Source organism: Lycium barbarum, chromosome 10 (assembly GCF_019175385.1).
Source record: "Lycium barbarum isolate Lr01 chromosome 10, ASM1917538v2, whole genome shotgun sequence".
In the NCBI taxonomy this organism is placed as follows: domain Eukaryota; kingdom Viridiplantae; phylum Streptophyta; class Magnoliopsida; order Solanales; family Solanaceae; genus Lycium; species Lycium barbarum.
This window is the reverse complement of record NC_083346.1, coordinates 45,188,734-45,195,901: the sequence shown is the minus strand read 5'-3', so window position 1 is coordinate 45,195,901 and position 7,168 is coordinate 45,188,734.

The following is a 7,168-nucleotide window of genomic DNA, read 5'->3' as shown; positions in this document are numbered from 1 at the left end:
CCTGATCAGTTGGTATAATATGATTTCGTCCCGGACGCGGGATATGTGGTTAAATGGATCGGCTGTCGACGCCTCGGCAATATGATATGTTCTATTTTCTATATATATGAAAAAGAAACGTTTTCAAAGCAAGTAAGGTATGATATATCTATATATATATATATATATATATATATATATATATATATATATATATATATGAAAAAGAAACGTTTTCAAAGCAAGTAAGGTATGATATATATATATATATATATATATATATATATATATATGGGGTAAATGGATCGGCTGCCGACGCCTCGGCAATATGACATGTTCTATTTATATATATATGAACAAGAAATGTTTTTTTTCAAGAAAGCTAAGCATGCAGGGTACCCGCCTAAGCGGCACTCAGATGTACAGGTTACTCTTTTACTTCATGATATGCTGTATGTTTCCGTTTTGTTACTGTTCATATTTATATTCCTTAATTTGTTACTATTCATTCCTTACATACTCAGTACATTGCTCGTACTGACCCCTCTTCTTCTGGGGCTGCGTTTCATGCCGCGCAGGTACACCCAGACGAGCAGAAGCTAGTATAGAAGAGGTTCCAGCGAAGTTGGTAGACTCCACTTGTTCCTGGGAGTGCTGCCGAGTCAGAGCTTGTATGCTAGGATTTCTGGATTGATGTTAGAGACTTTGCAGACAGAGTCGTGGGTGTAGTATGTCGGTCTTGGGAGCGGCTGCACCAGCCGAAGTGTCATTCTGTGTTATGTGTTAAGTTCCAAATGATTGTAGATTTTGTTTGATTTGAGAACGAAGGAAAAGAATATTTTTAAAAAGTTTTCATTACGTATTTCATTTAATTTAAGTTAAGAATCCGAAGGAGTTATGTATGTAGAGAGAGTCAGCGGGTTCGCTCGGCTCCGAATATGGGGTCGGGTGCCCATCACACCCTAGTAAGGTCGGGGTGTGACATATAATTTCTCATTTTTCCAACTTCTCCACTTCTCTTAAGACCTCTAGAAGGTTCCATACATTTCATTAACATAAACTCAAGGTGAATCTGTTACACCTAGGAAAATTCCCCATTAACGTACAGTGAATAGGCTAGCAAAGGGCACGACACATACGATGTTGTGATAAGAAAGAAATAGCATTTGATGACCCTAATCGAGATTCAAATACATTTGATGCAACGGAAGAAGGTTGTCAAGGGAAGCAAAGGCTATGTTGCGTGTCGGGTAAGAATTATGAGTGACGAGTTAATGATGGCATAATAATGTCTTGGAGAAGGATGATAATGTCCCTTAGATTAGTATTGAGATGTTAATCAAGTGTCAAGAAGGTTCCATAAGGATTGGAGATCAAACGAGTCAATAAGAAAGAGTTCGGATGAACTGGGCAATATACGGCCCAACATACTGGCCGTATAAATTATACTGGCTGTATGTCTTGCCGTATAATTAGCCCAGAATATCATACCGCACTGGACCAACCATACGGCCCGTATAAAATGTACGGACCGTATGTTGGTCCGTATATCTCGGTCGGGACAGATTTTAAGTGATAAAAATAAGGACCCTCTCTCATTAATTCATTTCATTTTCCACTCACCACACTTCAAGAAACCTCTAGAACTCTCTCCATTATTCATCCACAAGAAACCAAGAGAAATCTATGATCAAATACATCGAACCCATAAAATCAAGTGTAGAAAACATATCAAAGTTCATCTAAGTCAAGAAATCCCAAAGGAAGTGAGCTAGGGTTTTTGTGCAAGAAGAGGATTCCCACTCAGGGCTTATTCCTCCAATATCTAAGGTGTGTTTTATGATCATTCTTGGTTGTTTAAGGTGTTGAAAGTTAAAAACACATGGATTGTAAAAAGATATAGAAAGTGGGTCATAAATGTGGGAATAGTGACATTGTTGGGTGAAGGTTTGGATTGAATTATGAATATTGGTATGTTGCGGTTGTAAGTATGTTGTGAATGACATTTAGACCATGGAATAAGTATTATATATGAGAAAATGCGATAGTGAACTATAACCACAATTATGGAGAAATTGAAGAGGAATTGTGAAATGCGGATAATGTAGATGAATGATGATTGTTGTCTATTATATTGTGAATGTTGTTATGAATGTTTAGGAGTTGATATAGAATATGGGAAAAGTTGTATAAACAAAGGAAATGCTGCCCAATTTTCTTTAGCTTTAGTAAGCACGTTTAAGTAATCGATTAGCTAATGTTCATGCGACTTCTCTTGAAGGTAGAAACGTGGGCATCGAAGGAGAACAAGCAAGCGATAGATTAGTTAAACGAAAAAGGTATGTAAGGCTAATCCTTTCCTTCTAAGGCATGAATCTTCCTAATTCTCCATGACCATCCCATACGATGGAGACTATGAGTCCATGAATATACAAAGCTGCATAAACACCTGATTAAGAAAGGAAACACGATACGTGCATGATAATGATGATGATGAATATAAGTATGAGGAATCCTAGTGTAATATAAGATGTCCATGAAGCTAATAATTCTAAGTATGGTTTCATCGATGCTTCTCTTTGCGTACACTCACCTTAAGTTATTAGTTCCTTCACGGTGAGATATGATGTTGATGATCACTCCATAATATAATCGGGGGTTCACGACCTTATGTCACCCCGACATAGCCATAGTTGCCTTCAAAATCTAGTGTACGTTCTTAATGATAAATGTATAATGATGCTAAGTAATGATATGTGTAGGAGATGATCAATAATGTAAGTTTATAACATACCTATGCTATGTATGAAAATGTTGAGTTACGATAGGTATATGACGATATGATTTCACCGCGCCCAAGAGGCCGGACATGTCACCACTAAGGCGGGCTGCTTATGATTCCACCTCGCCTAGCAGGCCGGACATGTCACCGCCAAGGCGGGCTGCTTATGATTCCACCGCGCCCAGAAGACCGGACGTGATCACCACTAGTGGGCGGCATATGATGGTTACCCGGACGCGGGTTAACGATGAGGATTATGATGTGATGATATATACGTTGTGATGACATATGTACTAGGATTATGTAAATATACGATATATGTATGACATGTATTCACCTATGTAACTCATGTAGGTTATACCTTCCTCTTATGGCTCATGATTCTTCTATTATGTTTATTTCGTTCTTGTCCTACATACTCAGTAAAATGTTCGTACTGACGTCCGTTTTCTTTGAACGCTGTGTTCATGTCCACAGGTAGACAGGGAGGTGAGCTTGATCCAGAATCGTAGGAGCTGTTAGCCGGCTTGAGAGCACTCCATTGTTCCAGAGGTGCCATTGATTATTCTTTTGTGTACATATGCATATTTTGGGCACGACGGGGTCTTGTCCCGTCTATATGTCTAGTTCTCTAGTAGAGGCTCGTAGATACGCATGTGTGGGTAGTATGGTCTCACGATGCTACGATTGTGTATATATTCTTATTTTTATAGCCGAAGGGCTTGTGTATATAAAATTAATTATGTTTTCAAATGAAAAATGGTTGTCTTATGATTATGAGTATATGAATGGGAAAGAAGTGTATAATGACTATGATGAGTAAGGAAATGAGTGGTGCTCGGTGGTTAGCCCCGGGTACCCATCACGGCCCCTAGTCAGGTCGTGACAAAAGTGGTATCAGAGCAGTTCAGTCCTAGGAAGTGTCTACGAGCCGTGTCCAGTAGAGTCTTGTTTATGGTGTATTGCGCGCCACACTAATAAACAGGAGGTTACAGGGCATTTAGGAAAAATGACCATCTTTCATCTTAAGAGATCGTGCGATAGAGCTGTGTTATAAGATTTTTCTCCTCCCTAATAGTGTGCTATGATTTCAGAAATACCACCAAAGGGAAAAGCTACAGCCGCCCAAAAGGGCAAGACTACGATGAAAAGACGGGTAGAAAGAGAGCCGCCCATGAATGCAGAAGAGGGCGAGTCATAATGAGGCTCTATCTAATACTTCCTCCATCCCGCCTAATGAAGAAGAACAAGGAGGGGCTTCAACTCCAGTTCCTCCACCGGTTGCTTCGGGTCAACAAGTGACCGAGGCCATTCATCTATTGACATAGTTAGTTTCCGCCTAGGCACAGCGGCAGAATGTGAGTTCAAGTGATCGGTCAGCTAGTACCAGAGCCCGTGATTTTGTGAGTTTGAATCCTCCAAAGTTTTTCGGGTCAAAGCCGGATGAAGACCCGCAAGGTTTTATTGATGAGATGCTGAGAACATTGAGGATTATTCATGCCTCCAAAATCGAATCTGTGGAGTTGGCATCTTATAGACTCCGAGATGTGGCGGTATTGTGGTACAATATTTGGCTAGCATCAAGACAATAAAATGCACCTCCTCCCGTTTGGCAAGAATTTGTGGATGCCTTCATTCGTCATTATTTGCCACCCGAGGTCCGCCGAGCTAGAGCGGATAGATTTTTAAATTTGAAATAAGGGAATATGAGTGCTCGGGAGTATAGCCTTCAATTCAATTCATTGGCTAGATATGCCCCGACTATGCTGGCCGATATGGGAGATAGAGTGCACAGGTTTGTGAGTGGCTTAGGGCCATATTTGTTTAAGGATTGTTTGACGGCTTCGTTGCAAGATGGGATGGATATTTTTCGAATACAATCCCATGCCCAGAATTTAGAAGGACCCCGACATCCGTAAAGGGGTGATCGTGACATTGATAGAAGGCAAAGCAAGAGGGCCTGATCTATGGGGGCAAGTAGCGATTATAGAGGGGGATCGAGGCAGACTTATTCCAGACATTCAGGCCAGTCAGTGACTAGTGCGCCTCCACGATTTGCAGATAGGAGATTTGATCACTCCTTTCCTTCAGGACAGGGTCAGAGTTCGAGAGCTTCGGGTTCCCAGTTTAGCGGTGATAATAGTCAGAGGAGACCACCAGTTCCACGATGTAGCCAGTGCAGAAAATTACACTCGGGGCCATATCGCTAGGGCACAGATGCTTGCTATGTTTGTGGATAGACTGGGCACTTGATGCGAGATTGTCCCTCGAGATATGGCAGCGGTGGGGCTCAGCCAACAGGATCAGTAGTTGGTTCCTCTTCAGTGCGCTCGACAGGACAGACTCTCCAGATTTCGGCAGGTCGAGGTAGAGGCAGAGGGGGAGCACCTACTTCAGGTGCCACTCAGCCTCGTGTGTATGCTTTAGCCAGATGACAGGATCTGGAGTCCTCCCCAAATGTGGTTACAGGTACATTATCTGTATTTTCCCATGATGTGTATGCATTGATAGATCCGGGTTCTATACTCTCTTATATTACTCCGTATGTTGCTGGTTGTATTGGGGTGAAACCTGAGCCAATTAAACCTTTTGAAGTATCTACTCCGGTTGGTGATCCCGTGATAGCTAGACAAGTGTATAAAAATTGTGTACTTGTGATATGCAATTGCCAGACCAAAGCTGATTTAATCGAGATGGAAATGTTAGATTTCGATGTGATTATGGGTATGGATTGGTTAGCCTCATGCTATGCTAATGTTGATTGCCGAATGAAAGTGGTTCGATTCCAATTTTTGGGAGAGCCCATTCTTGAATGGAAGGGTAATATAGCATCTCCAAAAGGTAGGTTTATTTCCTACCTTAAGTCAAGAAAGATGATAACTAAGGGCTATATTTATCACTTAGTTCGAGTACATGACACCGAAGCAAAGTCGCCAACTTTCCGATCCGTTCCGGTAGTGAATGAATTTCCGAATGTATTTCCAGATGAACTTCCAGGCCTTCCTCCAGAAAGAGAGATTGACCCAGTTCATCACCGTGGGGAGCACCAGTCTTGTTCGTCAGAAAGAAAGATGGTTTCCTATGAATGTGCATCGATTATAGGCAGTTGAACAAGGTGACGATAAAGAACAAATATCCTCTCCCAAGGATTGATGATTTGTTTGATCAACTACAAGGTGCCAAGTGGTTTTCTAAAATAGACTTGAGGTCGGGTTATCAACAAGTGAGAGTTAGAGAAGAAGATATTCCTAAAACAACCTTCAGAACAAGATATGGCCATTATGAATTATGGGTGATGTCGTTTGGGTTGACCAATGCTCTGGCAGTGTTTATGAATTTGATGAATAATGTATTCAGGCCACTCTTAGATTTATTCGTGATAGTATTCATTGACGATATTCTAGTATACTCTCGCATAGAATCAGAACACACAGATCATTTACGTATCGTTCTTGGAATTCGTCGAACCCGAGAATTGTATGCAAAATTTTCAAAGTGCCAATTTTGGCTGAATTCTGTGACATTTCTTGGTCACGTTATTTCAGATGATGGTATTCAAGTTGATACTCAGAAAATCGAAGCTGTGAAGACTTGGCCAAGGCCTACGACACCTACAGAAGTCCGTAGTTTTCTGGGATTGGTAGGTTACTATAGAAGGTTCGTAGAGGAATTTTCCTCTATTTCATCCCCATTGACGAAGCTAACCCGGAAGTCAGTTAAATTTCAGTGGAATGATGCTTGTGAACGCAGCTTCCAAGAGTTGAAGGACAGATTAACCTCAGCTCCGGTCTTAACACTTCCAGAAGGGTCAGATTGTTATGTGGTGTACTGTGATGCTTCCGGCGTTGGGTTAGGATGTGTGTTAATGCAGCACGGTAGAGTCATTGCTTATGCTTCGCGACAGCTGCGGAAACATGAAGGAACTATCCAACTCACGACCTCAAATTGGCTGCAGTCATTCATGCATTAAAAATATGGAGACATTACTTGTATGGTGTGCATGTCGATATTTATACAGATCACAAGAGTCTTCAATACATTTTCAAACAGAAGGAGCTAAATATGCGGCAGAGGCGGTGGTTAGAGTTATTAAAAGATTATGATGTGAGCATTTTATACCATCCCAGAAAAGCAAATGTAGTGGCTGATGCGCTTAGACGCCGATCAATGGGCAGCCTATGCGAAGTTCCTCTGGAAAAGAAAGAGATGATTCATGAGCTCCACCAACTCGCTAATCTTGGAGTACGTGTAATTGATTCGGGTAGTGCAGGGATTGGTATTGATAATCCCACAGTTTCGTCCCTGCATATGGAAGTAAAAGAGCGACAATATGAAGATCCTCAGTTGAGCCATTATAGAGACGTATTTCATGAGAAAGAGAAGTCGCCATTCGAAATCTCCTCAGAT